The following is a 14,602-nucleotide window of genomic DNA, read 5'->3' as shown; positions in this document are numbered from 1 at the left end:
AATTCAGTTGTTGACGTTGATGAGCTAGTCCACACCAACCGGAATGTTCACAAAAATGTGAGTGTACTCACCATTGCTCCATGATCTCATATCATCCCCACAAAACACTGTGAGATGAAAATTATGATCCCTGTTTTATAGGTCAAGAGCACCTTCTTATTTGCTATAGTAAAGTTCAATGTATTTAATAAATGGCAACTTTGGGGCTCTGTTTCCTTCTGACTCTTTGATAACACCCTGGGTCTGTAGTGCGTTATCATCAGCTACTTTCTCCTTTTCTTTCACCATCAACCATTTAAAGTACATCTCCCCCTTCCGAGGAGCTCCCCTCTCCCCCAGACAGTTACACATGAGAACAAACTATGGAACAAGCCACAAGGAAACTGAAGCTTGAGGAGGTGAGGTCCAAGGTCAAAATCATAGCGACTGGCAGAGAAAATGCAAGTGTCATGGAGCCGATGCTTTGGGACTGGTGATTTGTTTCACAAAAGAATTCTTTCTTTTCCACAAAGCGTGGGTTTGATTAAACACTGAGGTCTCCTCCATTTGATATTTAAATTTACATGTCGAAGATTTTTCCCCACAGCTTTTCAGAAACCTGCACTGCGGACAGTGAAGGGAACTTGTGTTCACAAAACAGGCGTCCCCAGAAGCCTGGAGAAAGGAGAGGCTGCTGGATGTGCCTCAGGACACAACCAGGGTGTCATGCCCTGACTTTCACCTTTCTCTAGGAAGCCGCCCAGGTTTTCCGCCACCCGTGCTTGCTGTCACAGAGGCTGCTACTGCCACACAGGCACCACCCGGCGAGGTGGGCGTTACGTGAATTCGGGTTTCCAGCCCTTCTCAATGCTCTTTAGAAAAACCAGACGACATGCCTCAAAACAAAGAAAAATAAAACAAGCAAGCAGTGTCTCAGCCCCTGGGCCCACACATAACCACCGAACACTTTTCTGTAAAATAAAACTTGAATACATTAAAAGTGTCTGGAAAACACTCCATGGGGAGCCTCTGAAGGATCCAAAGTGCATGGTGCTTGCTGGCCGGGGCTGTGCTTGCCCCAGAAGGGCAGAGCTTGGGGTGAGCCCTTTGCACGCACATTTTATACCTCCAGGGGTCGTGGTGGCCTCGGGGGACCGGGCAGGGTCCTCTTCTTTTTAAAACTGAAGTGAAATTCACACAACACAAAATTAACCCTTTTAGAGTGAGCAACTCGATGGCATTTATCACACTCGCAGTGGGCAGCCGCCACCTCTGGCTTCAGAACATCTTCATCACCCCAAAAGGAAACCCCGTACCCACGAGCAGTCATTCCCGTTCCCCTCTCCCAGCCCCAGGCAGCCCTCTGACGCTGTGGAATTACCGGTTCTGGATATTACATGTAAAAGGAATCGTGCGCTCTGTGGCCTTCTGTGTCTGGCTAACCCCACTGAGCACTGTGTCTCTAGGCTCACCCGTGCGGTTCCCCGTGTCAGTGCGGCGTCCCTTGCTGTGGCGGAAACATATTCCCTTCTATGGAGGCCCCATTATCCATTCAGCCCTCAAGGGGATGTCTGAGCTGCTTCTGCCTCTCGGCTGCTGCGCATGCGGTTTCTATGCACATGTGTGTACATGTACTTCTTGGAGCCCCTGTTTTCGATTCTTTTTTGTATAGGCCTAGAGGTGGGGTTGCTGGGCCCTATAGAGATTCTGTGTTAACTTTTTGAGGAGTTGCCCTATGGTTTTCCACAGCAGCGGCACCAAGTTCCATTCCCACCCACGGTGCACGAGGGCCCCAGTTTCTGCGCAGCGCCCGGGTCCGTGTGGCCCTGCATGGCCGCGGGCTCCAGCGAACACTGCAGAGGTGGAGCCAGAGACACTGGCCTCAGGGAGGCCCTCCTGTGAGGTTCCGCCCGGGGTCAGGAGGCCTCTGCTCCTGCCCTCCGTGTGAGCTGCTTCGTGGCCAAGGGAGAGCCCAGCCAGCTGCTCCTCAGACTCAGGACCTGGCCCCAGGCCACTCCGTCTCTCCTACGCTCAGTTGCTGAGCCCAGAACAGAGCATACTTGTGACTTTACCCGCAGGGGCGCTCCTGCAAGTCTGACCAGGGTCGTCGCCAGGGAGCGCCAGGCTCCATGCTCACCTGCCAGGACAGTGGTGCGGTCCTGCGGTGCGGTCCTGCCGTGCGGTCCAGCGGTGCGGTCCAGCGGTGCGGTCCTGCGGTGCGGTCCTGCGGTGCGGTCCTGCCGTGCGGTCCAGCGGTGCGGTCCTGCCGTGCGGTCCAGCGGTGCGGTCCAGCCGTGCGGTCCAGCCGTGGGGTCCTGCCGTGCTGTCCAGCGGTGTGGTGGGACCTGCCGAGTGATCACATGGGACATCACTGGCGTCTCGCCAGGCACCAATTTCTTATGACCACCGGGGCTGGGCCTCATCGGCGGGTTCTTCAGAAATGGTGGAAGGCACGTGGTGCGATCTCTAGGAAGTCAGCTCCCCTCCCCTCATCAAGGCCTGGCTAGCAGCAAAGGGATGGCAGGAGCCCCTCAGCCCCACCCACACACCCCACAGCCTCCATGACAATGAGGGTGTCTGTGAGCTCATCCCCCCACCGGCTCCACTCCGCCTGGACGCCACGCTGGCTGCGGGTGGGCGGGTATTGTCTGCTCCTGAATTCCTTTCCCTGGACAGAAGTGACCCTGTGTGACCTTCAGCTGCAGAGCAGCCCCCTCCACACATCTGAGTTGACCCTGGACGCCCCGTGGGCAGGGCCCGGATTCGGCCTTGATGCGCAAAGCAACAACGCCAGTGCAGTGCCCCTGCAGCCGAGCACCCCCCTCGTCTTCCCTTGTTCCTGATCCTGTCTGGCTGGCCTGTGCCACCCACCCGGCTTCTGACCCACATACCTCTTCTTCCTTGGGTTAGACGGGGCTCTCTAGACCCCATGGCAGGGGTCCTGCTCCACCTGAGTGGGCCTCCAGAACCCAGACTATGGCCTTCCTAAAACTGCCTACACCTGTCCATCACCCACAGTTCAGGGACCAGCGCCCCATGAGCCCCTGGACAAAAGCAGCTGTGGGCAGCTGCACCCGGGGGTCCCTGGGTGGGCCCTGCGTGCTCCCTCAGCCCAGGGCTCCTTCAGCCCAGGGCCCCAGACTGGTGGAGGAGGGGACCTGCAGGTTGAGGATGGGGCATCAGGCCGGCCTCCCTTGTGGGATGAGGAGTGGCACCAGGCTGGCCTCCCTTGCGGGTTGAGGAGGGACATTGGGCCGACCTCCCCTGTGGGTTGAGGAGGGGGCATCGGGCCGGCCTCCACTGCAGCAGCCCACCCACCCTCAGTGGGGCTCCTTCTGGCTCACTCTTCATCTCTGTAAAATCCATGTAAACCGTTAAAAATACAGAGACGCTTTCAAGTATTCCCCAAGGAACTCTCCCCTGCTCCTTCTCAGGCCTGGTGGGGGGGCCGCCCCCCACACAGGGCCCTCCCAGGGATCAGCCTCCCTCCACAACAGCCAGCCGGGCACCTATCTGCAGTAGCTCATAGCTTATCCTTCCACCTCCGCATGCAACCGGAGAGTTCACATCACCTAGAAGGGGCCCCGCCCACTCCGGCCAGGGAAACCCCCACTTGGCTGTAAGCTCTCTCTCCAGATGTGGCTCTTATTTTTACAAGATTGAATTTCTATTGGTTTTGCTGCTTTTTAACGAGGAAATTTTTTTATCTCTTTTTCTCACTCCCAACCAAAATAATATCTTAGCCAAACTGAAATGTCTGTTTCTCTACTTCAGAAGAAAAAGTAAATAAAGCTACCCTTTTATACCACCTGATTTTTCAGAATTTTAATTAACACAGAAAATTCTGTGCGTAAAACATGGAGTTTATTTTGAAAATGACCATATTTTCTGCTTGTTTAGAGTACCAGCATTTTTTGTGTATGAGCAATAGTATGCTAAATTAGCCTTGCGGATTCTATTTATAAGAATATTTTATTCCATTTATATGAATAAATTATTTACGTATCTAGAAATGTAACAGATTCAAATAAGAATTAGTTTCCAGTTCAATCAAAAAATGTTTTTTTCTCAAAATGGTTTTATTGTTTTTTCACACATCATCAGACATGAAGGAAAGTGATGACTGTAACAGCGAAAAGATCTTAAAACTGTATTAATCCCCTTCTTGGAGAGATCATGTGCAGTGAAGCAGAAACTGAATTTTAGGGACTGGGAAATACTGGAAAATCTTGCTATTTTCCTAGTTATCTGAGCACTTTGCAAACAAATCTAATACCAAACGCTCGGGGAAAACTTCCAAGCCTGCAAGCTGGGTTCCTGCTTTCATGTCTGATTTCCTGAGACCACCCTGTCCGTGGTGATGCGGTGTGGTGATGACTGAGGCATGGGACTGTCACCCCACCTGACGTTGGGTATGCTGTTGGGCGTGGGGTGAGGACACTCTAGATGCCCTGGTTCTCTTTGGTTCCACCACATCTGGATTGCAGACCTGGGGGAGGAAACCAAAGGACACCACAACCCGTTCTTTCATCTCCACCTTGGAAGCGGGACAGGTGTGATGAGACACCTGAGTTTTCCACAGCTGGGATGGGCCACATGCCCTCTAGGTGGGAGCCGGAATGGATCCAGGGCTGACGTAATCACAGCTCTTCAGAGAAAGCTGGAAATTCAGTAAGAGCTGATGTTGCACTCTACTTTTTGTTCGTTTTTGTTTGTTTGAGACAGAGTCTCGCCCTGTCGCCCAGGCTGGAGTGCACTGTTGCAATCTCGGCTCACTGTGACCTCTGCCTCCCAGGTTCAAGCGATTCTCCTGCCTCAGCCTCTCGAGCAGCTGAGTCTACAGGTGCATGCCACCATGCCTGGCTAATGTTTTTTGTATTTTTAGTAGAGACGGGGTTTCACCATGTAGGCCAAGCTGGTATTGAACTCCTGACCTCAAGTGATCTGCCCACCTCAGCCTCCCAAAGTGCCAGAATTATAGGTGTGAGTCACCGCACCCAGCCCAGATGACACTGCAATCTTGAGTCTGGAATCTGCTGGGTTGACTAGTAACACAGGCAGGAAGTCTGTGGTACAGGTTTGAGGAGAAATCTGTCTTTGCGCCTAAGACCTTCAACTGATTGGATGGGGTCCACCACACAATGGTGGGAGGGGAGGTGGTAATCTCTTTACTCAAAGTCTACTAGCTTAAATGTTAATCACATCTAAAAAATACCTTCCCAGACATATCTAGGCTGGCATTTGACTCAACAGCTGAGCACCAGGGCCTCACCAAGTTGATACATAAAATTCACCGTCAGAAGGGCTCTGACAAAAGGGAGATGTGGCCCACATCTGGAGCTTCAGCAGCCATTTTGCAACTATGAGGAACAAAGGATGACGGGAAGACCAAGAGACAGACAGCGTGGTCTTTAACTCATGGAGCACCAGACCCAGCCCTGGCAATGGCCCAACTCCCACCCTGTAGGAGGTGTGAGGGGTGACAGACCCCTAGGGGTTCAAATCCTTAGACTGGGTTGGTCTCTGGGAGTCTGTCATACCACTGAAGTCAGCAAAAACATCTTTAAAAACATAACCTCCCTAACTGTTGAGAGGTGGTGGGAGAAACAGGCTAGGACAAGACCCGTGAGATGTGCAGCCAGCAGCGGGCTGTGCTGAACAGAAGCTGGCCATCCCCCACCTGGCCAGAGGGCCGTGCTGAACAGAGGCCGGTCATCCCCGCCACCTGGCCAGAGGGGTGTGCAGCTCCCGCCTGGGCTGCTGCAACAGCTCCCCTCCTCCTCCACGTGGGATCAGTAGCGCCAAAGAGAACATTTCCACCTGACACCTGGCCCCACGAAGCAAGTTTCACGTGGGGGGAGCTGAGAGGTGCCCGTTCTGTGGCCCCACCCTATGTGGTTCTGTAGCTTTGCATACCTTCCTCCCTGGTGGAGACAGCTGCAGACTGAGGCAGCCACCCAGGAGGAATGCGGAGAGCTTGAGGTCCAGCTCATGCCTGATGCATTCTTTCATAAGTCAGTCAGGAACCACATTGCTGCCACTTATTGCCACTGGTCAGATGCTAAGACCATGCGCAGTGAGCCCCTGCCTCAGGAACCCAGCACCTGTGGGGGAAGAAAGACAGGTGGGTGTACCACCCCAAATACCTGCAGACAATCCAGACATGCCAGGAGAAGGAGGAGGGGCTCCTGGGGATGCTTCTTTGGAGGGTTAAAGAGCATCTGTGCCAACCAGCCAGCACAGGGCAGGGACCACAGCCCAGCAAGTGGCCAACAATCCTAGCTGTGCTTGTTATTCTGGGACAAAGTTGGAATTTGTAATGAATGAGGTTTTGGCAATGATGTTGGAGAAGCAGAACCCAGGGGGAGGATGGTCAGGCTTGTGGTGTTGGAGGCGGGGACGTGAGGAGTCGGGGACAACCCCAGGACTCCAACTCAGACGACCGGGTGAAGAGAGCGAGGAGGTGCTGGAGCCGTGGGGTTATTTGCTCCCCGTTTGTTTTTAGTAGTAAAGAGCAGTACAGGAATGCAAATAGAAATCATAAAAGTCAAATATAAAACCAGTGGGGCTGCATCTCGAGAGAAAAGCAACCAACTCTCCTGCTGCAGCTCCTCCTCCGAGGCAGCCCGTGTCTCGTGGAGTCCCAGGAAGGAGCACGTCCTTTCCCAGGACTCATCACTTTTCTTTGCAACCAACTTTCTTTAACTACGAAGCTTGCTCGTGGGCCTTCTATGATTTTACAATCAAAGGGCTACCCAGCTAAAACGGCAGCACGTGCTAACTCGCACGGGCCTCACATTTGTGGTCAGGGCTCCACTTCACTTTGTAGCCGCTCGTCTCCAGCCCCGTCCTCAGCCTGGGGCTCCTGCCTTGGTGTGCTCAGCCTTGGCGGTGCCAAGGGACAAGCTTTGTCCTCCTGGGGCCCCACGGAGGAGGACATTGCAAGAGAAAACAACAGGGCTGTGGACATGGAGCCTCTCCGCCCCGATTCCTCCTCTCACAGACAGCAGCTTCGCTCACTCTACTGTCAAGGAAGAAGAGGCGATGACGCGGCTGCCTCCCCATTTTCTTCTGTCAAGAACCTGTGCGCTCAGGGTTTTCTCGCCACCCAGCAGCGTTCAACTTTTTCGCTACTAGGTTTCATTTCAAACCAACATATGCTGTTTCTGCAGCAGAAAGGGAGTATTGTTTGTTCTAAAGGAACAACACACAGCTGCAACAGAAACACAAATAATTGGCTGTAGGACATTCTTCATAAAAAAGACATGTTGATTGTGTTGTAATGGCAAATTTATAGCACATTTTTCTACTAAGTGAGAACAAATGCAATTTGGAGTGTAGTATCCGTTCGGTAAACCAAGACTGCCCTCTATGGACACGCGGGGCCTTGAGGCTGACCCGTTCTCTAGCTCCCCGTCCTCCAGCTGGACAGGAGGCCGCATGTGAACCCGAAGAAATAAACATTGCTTCCTGAATGACACAGCCTCCAGCAGAGAGGGACATGTTCTGCTCCTGTCTCTCAGGCCCCCCAGCAGGGCTCGGGGTGTGGTCTCCGTCCATTTCCACTGGAGCAGGACGCAGAGAGTCAGGCCCTCATTCCACGGCCCTCAGTGGCTTGTAACTCTCAGACTTCAGTGGAGATTCTCAGGCCAACAGGGCTCCAGGTTGAGACTCTCAAACAGCAGTAGGATTTGGGGAATGCCTGGAGACCCCAGGGAGAAAGAGCCTTTTCTCCATACACGTAACACACAAGGCCACCACACGCTGTGCAGAGCTGGTCCCGGCCACCCTCTGTGTCTAGAGAGGTATCCACAGTCAGAGAGAAAGGACGAGGAAACGGGAGGAGGACAGGCAGCTTTTCTGAGGGGTCGATCTGGGAGTCCAGAACAAGATATGCAGGTCAGTGTCATACAACAAAATGCACCTGAGAAACAGCTGCTGCCTGCATGGCTACAAACTCAATTTTAAACCCAGGGATAGGAAGAGAAGACTATGAGCTGCCAGGTCTGGAGACACCAGTGCCACTGCTGCTCCCTCTCCAAATCTGGGGGGAAGTTTTGCTGCAGGAAGAAACCCCAAACCCAGCAGGTGCTTCCTGAGGGTCCGTGTGGGGTCCTCAGTGTGGGGTCCTCAGTGTGGCTTCCAGGGAGAGGAGGGAGGCAGCCACACCTAGAGCTGAAAATCTCTGACTTCAAGTCTATGTTTGAGACTTAAACTGTCCTCATCTTTTGGGCACGGTCACTGGCTGGCTTTGCCGACCTTGCCAGGCCAGGGTGTGACCCTGGTTTGTGAGCACTCCCATTTCCTTTCCCTGGGCCCAGCCAAATCCTGGATCACAGCCCATCTCCCTGATGGGGAAGCTGGTCAGTTGGAAATCTGTACCACTCCATGCTACATGCTGTCAGGAGTTGGGGCAGTCACGAAAGCTTGGGCAGAGCTGACAGTCGGCTGCACACACCGTCTGCCATGCAGAGATGATCAGTGTGGTAAACGGGTAAGGAAACCGGGCATTGCTTTTACACATCCTGACTGGGAGAAGGTTGCTCGGAAAATACACGTGAGGTCAGTCCTCTCCTCCCCTTAGTTCACAGCCCTCTGCGGGGACAGACCTCTACACAGGAGCCACTGTCACCAGCAGGGCCAGTTCTGCCTGCGTCCAGCCTCTGACAGGGACCCCTGGGCTGCAGCAACACCCCTGCCTCTGCCTCTGCCACCTCCACTCAGCGCAGTGGCTCCAGCTTCCCTTGCCTGCTGTGCCAAACCCTGGCCGTGAATAGAGAAACTCCACCAATGTTGCTGAGTCCATATGATGGCGGGTCAGGCAGCCATTTAAAAGGACAAAACAACTGTGCATGCTGCTGTGGGAGGCGTGTTGAGAGGGTAAACACGTGAGCTACAGAACAGTCAGATCCCATTCATACTTAAAAATAGATTTTCACATGCACAAGCACATACACACAGAGGTGCACACAGGGGCCGAGTGCGGGGGCTCACGCCTGTCATCCTAGCAGAGTGGGAGGCCGAGATAGGCGGATCAGCTGAGGTCAGGAGTTCGAGACCAGCCTGGCCAACATGGTGAAACCCTGTCTCTACTAAAAATACAAAAGTTAGCCAAAATCACTTGAACCCAGGAGGTGGAGGTTGCAGTGGTCCAAGACTGTGCCACTGCACTCCAGTCTGGGCAACAGAGTGAGACTCTATCTCAAAAAAAGAAAAAAAGTGCACACAGAACAGCTACCGGAGGCCACTTCTGGGGAACCTGGTGATTTGCCGGAGGGTGTGAGGATTGGCTCCCACTTTTACTTGGAAAACTTCTAGATCATTTAAATGTTATGCTGAGAAAAAATAAAAGTGTTAATTTTTTAAAATATCGACTACACCTCATTCCTTAATCTGATGGGTTCTGACACTAAAAGCCATTGCCTCTGGAACCTAAGACGACTGTGAGAACACAAGTGACCACAGCTGTGGCCAGGTGCCCCTCCAGAACGACAGGCGACGGGGAATACTTTGAGCTCCGCCTGCATGGCCAGCGAGACAAACGGATGGCAGGGTCAGCGGGCAGGTGGGAGCCCGGCAGTGGTCACCATGTGGAGAGGTGTTTCTGACTCTGAGGGTCACGGGGTGCACAAGAGGCTTTAGGGGTTGGGAGTGACTGCCTCCGAGGGCTGGTGCAGAAGGAGCCAGCGGGGGAGTCTGAGGAAGGAGCTTCAGACGTGGAAGGTGGATCTTGTTGAAATGCACGTGCTGATTTGGTGGGTTCCAGGTGAAGAGACGTGACCACCCAGGGACCACACCATGAGCAGCGAGCAACCTGACATTGCCTGGGGCTCGAGCAGATAACCTGAGAGGAGACCACCCAGCCCTCGGTTATCAAGTCTGTAGATGGAGCAACCAGGTGACTGGGACTGCCGCATGAACTCGGTGTGATCCCGCCCTTGCCAAGCCTGTCAGACCAGCCTCAAGCGCAAAGGGCTGTGGACGCCCCCAAAGAGTCTGTGACGTGCAGAACCACAGAGTCCATGCTGCCTGGGAGAGCCCTGACAGCATCTGGGAACTCAGGACCTGCCCCGGAGGCACTGCTGGAGCCCGAGCCGAGACAGCACCACAAACCCCTCTCCCCGCCCCGGGGCCTGGCCCAGTGCTCCTCACCCAGACGCCAGTCGGAGGAGCGTGGTTGAAACCTATAGGGAAAGAGCAGGTTTTCCGGTCTCAGCACAGTGAGTGTGTGTGACTCTAACCTAGACCACAGAAGTCATGAGGATTTCTCCTTTAGTCCTCGCTTGCAAACAATCGGAGAGCAAGGGGACTGATGAACAAAATCCTCCCCCATGAGGCTGCCAGGGTCCCTGTCGGGAGACCACAGCCCTTCTCTCTAAGGACTCAAGGGCCTCCAGCGGGGTGTGCCCTGCTGAGGAGCGCGTTTGCAGCTTGTTGAGAATACTTACTTTTAATGCTCCCTTTTTATTTCAGTACATTTCTATTACATTTACTTGTATTAATTAATTATACTGGTTTTTCAAGTCTCGTTAGTTGGGTAGTTCACATTGGTCAGGTTTTAAATCAGCCGACTATTATGGGCTGCGCAGTCCACATGGAGTTGGCCTTCACAGTCTACATTTTAGTATTTCCTGAATTTAAAAATGCATTGGATTGGATTTCTTGTTATAAATTAAACCAAATGTGATTGCCACCCCCTCCCCATCCCATTGACTTTGCCAGCTTTTCATTATGGAACTGAACATGGTAAAACATTTCATTTGGATGGGATTTCATTTTGCTCTGCTGCCAAACTCTATGCAAGAATGGACTTTTTAAAACAATATTTTTTAAACCATTTTGTAAAGACTTAACACTGTGTTCACATTTCGGATGGAAAATGTGTTTGGAAAGAAAGGAGACCCTTAAAGAGTTCAAATAATGTGCAATTTACTAGTTACGTGCAACAATCACTTTTCATATTTAAACTTAATATTAATTTTTAACAGTTCTCAGTAAGACACTGCATTTGTGAAAATAAACACCCTCTCATTGGAATGGGCTGACAGCACCAGGAGAATGTGTCGAGAATGTCGGCTTTACCACGGGCTTGGAATAATTAAATGATATTGTATAATCCTTTTTATAGAAAATATAGTTAGTTTTCTTTGCAAAAGTTTCCACTCCTGGGGTCCTGGAGGCTCCTCCCTGAGACTCTCGGCACCCGAGGTGTGAGTTGGAGGTGACCTGTAGCTTCCACAGGACACACATGCCCTGGGCAGGAGAGCAGGCCTGTTCCTAAACAGTCAGAGAGCAAGTACTTTCCACCTCGCAGACCACACAGTCACTGTCTCCATTGCTCAGCTCTGCTCTTGTTCAAACACAGCCTCAGATAATGAGTGAATGATTAATGTGGCCACCTCTCAAGGTGATTCCATCTACAAAGGCAGGTGGTCACTCCCCAGCACCACAGTAGAGGGGCCCGTCCCTTCCTGCCCATTGAGGCTTTGTCACAGGGCCTTTGTCACAGGGCCTGATGGGACTTGATTGGGAGACCACCCTTGGAACCCTGGGAGTTAGCAAACCGCTGCCTCAAGCCCCACCCAATCCCATCCACCAGGCTCCCTGGCATCCTGAGCATTCAGTGTGCACAGATTTCAGACCAGCAGGGCGTTTCCCAAAACCTCCACAGGGGACCTTAGTAAGCATCTAAGGGGACCTGGAATCCCAGCTACTTGGGAGGCTGAGGCAGGAGAATTGCTTGAACCAGGGAGGTGGAGGTTGCAGCGAGCCAAGATCACACCACTGCACTCCAGCCTGGGTGACAGAACGAGACCTTATCTCAAAAAATATATATATATATAAAAAATATATTTCAGTATATTTATTAATATTAATATATTTTTTAAAATATATTTTAGATGGGACCTGACTTCTCTGTAGCTCACTGGCTGCCATGACAATCCTGCCCCAGCAGCGTGCGCAGTTCTACTTTGTTCTTTTAAATGGCTGCCTGGCCCTCCATCGTACAAACCCAGCAGACCTGATGTAACTTTCCCTATTCACGGCCATGTGTGTGCTAGTTTTTCTCTCACATAAACAAAGCTTCAAAGAACATCCTTGTATATGTCTCTTTTTTTTTTTTTTTTTTTGGTCCATTTGCAAGTATATTTCTAAGGAAGTTACCTAGAAATAAAACAGGAAAAGATGAGACTGATTTAATTTTAATGGATACTGAAATTGCCCCTGGACATGCTCACTGTTCTTCCTGGTACCAGCATCATGATGAGGAGGGTCTGATGTATGTTTGGTTTTCTTCCTTTCTAGGTAAGCTGTCTGTTCTCTCTGGAAGATGGCAATGCTTTCTCTTGTCTTTGGTGTTCTCAGTCTCAGGTAGAATAGAGACTCAGAGCTTACTGGTCTGGGACCGGCCTGATGGTGTCGTTTAACCTCTTTACCCGTTGAGTCAAAGCCAGTGCTTTGTATTGTATCAGCTCTGAGATCTTTTATTAATTCTCCGTTATTCTTCCTAGAATTTTCTGTTTTCTTTCCTGGAAATCCTAGAGAAATGCTGGATACTCCGGATTGTGTGTTAAGTGTCACCTCCTCTGAATTTTCTTTATTGTGGTAAAACAGACACAGTGAACATCAGTGTCTGTTTACTTACCTCTCTGCATTCTGAGAGATTTCTTTGATCATAACTTCCAGTTCATTAATCTGGGCTTCAGCCATGTTCATGCTGCTGACTTCACTTGTTCTTGCATTTTTTGCTGGAGATGTTCAGATTTTTAATTTCTGATAGTCTTTTAATCTTTGTTTTTGGAGGGGCCCGTCTGTTTAATTTTATGAATGCATTAGACTCTCGCATATCACTTCTGATACGAATTAAGATTTTGTGATAATGGGCTGGGCATGGTGGCTCACACCTGTAATCCCAGCACTTTGGGAGGCTGAGGTGGGTGGATCATGAGGTCAGGAGATCGAGACCAGCCTGGCCAACATGGTGAAACCCTGTCTCTACTAAAAATACAAAAAAAAAAAAAAACTTAGCTGGGCGTGGTGGGACGTGCCCATAGTCCCAGCTACTCGGGAGGCTGAGGCAGGAGAATCGCTTGAACCTAGGAGGAGGAGGTTGCAGTGAGCCAAGATCGCACCACTGCACTCCAGCCTGGGTGAAAGAGACTCCATCTCAAAAAAAAAAAATTTTTTTGCAATAGTGTTTCTGGGTCTCCATATCACTTCTGTTTCCCAGAGCCATCTGCTGTGCTTGCTCACCCCGTTGCTTCTCATGTGTGCCCGGGGGTAGGGCTGATCCCAGTACCTGGAGGCCCTGATGCTTACGCTGTGGAATGCAGGACTAAGTTGATCGGCCGCCCTGGCTGCTGTGGCATCTGCATTTATGTGGATCTACTTTGCTAACCTCTTGTGATTCTAGACCAGAGGAGGCTGCTGGCATGGGCCAGTTAGCCGGCAGAGGCTGGACCCGGGGCAGCTGGGCAGGGGCCAGGCAGGGGTCCCGTAGCTTTGGGCTCAGCCACAGTGAGTGCTGAACCTTACAGTGGAGCTTCCATTTCCTCCCCTCCTGGGGACTGCCAGCTTTGCTACCCATCCGTACATTTAATCGCCTCTGAGTCTCTAGTAAGTGTTTGAGGAACTCCACGTGGCTCTCCCTGAGCCCCTCTGCTCAACCCGTGGTCTTCTAGAGACAGGTGGTAAGCTCTGGACAGCATTTCCCCACTTCTGCCTGGTGGAAACACCCCGTCTCATCGCTCGCGATGGGAACTGGGCTTCAAATGGCTCCCTTCTTCCAGCGTGCCTCCAGTCTCCTGATTGGCTTCAACCTTCCCACGGGCTTTTTCTCCTGTATTTTGGGCTGCAATCTTCTCTCTTCAGCTCAGTCTGATTCTGTCTTCATTTCTCAGGAATGTGTCACAACTCCTGGACACTGATTTCCAATGTTCCTAAGGATTTATTATTATTATTATTATTATTATTACTTTTTTTTTTTTTTTTGAGATGGAGTCTCATTCTGTTGCCCAGGCTGGAGTAAAATGGCGTCATCTCGGCTCACTGCAACCTCTGCCTCCGGGGTTCAAGCAATTCTCCTGCCTCAGCCTCCTGAGTAGCTGGGATTACAGGCACACAACACCACACAAGGCTAATTTTTTTGTATTTTAATAGAGACAGGGTTTCACCATGTTGCCCAGGATGGTCGCGATCTCCTGAGCTCAGGCAATCTGCCTGCCTTGGCCTCCCAAAGTGCTGGGATTACAGGAATGAGCCACTGCGCCCGGCCAGGACTTATTATTTTTAACTTACATATTCTCACATTTGGAGAAATGTTGAGTGGAAAGGAACCGTACGCACTTACTCGGTCTTCCAGTTTGATTTGGATCAAGCAGGAAAAGGAGCTAATTAAATTGGGCGTTCAAAGCTCTGAGGAAGTGACTTGGGATCTAAGACCCAAGGCACAAAATGCAAATTAAACATTGTAGAGGAAGGCGATGGGCTGGCTGAGCACTGAGGCATCTTCCGGCTGAACGGAAACAAACGTAGGCCTCGACTTTAGAAAGGAAAAAGATGTAACAGCACGAAAGCTTAAGTATGCTACAAATAGAACAACAAAATATTAGAAGTTTTGAAA

Source organism: Pongo pygmaeus, chromosome 4 (assembly GCF_028885625.2).
Source record: "Pongo pygmaeus isolate AG05252 chromosome 4, NHGRI_mPonPyg2-v2.0_pri, whole genome shotgun sequence".
NCBI lineage: Eukaryota > Metazoa > Chordata > Mammalia > Primates > Hominidae > Pongo > Pongo pygmaeus.
Note: the sequence above shows the minus strand (reverse complement) of the source record.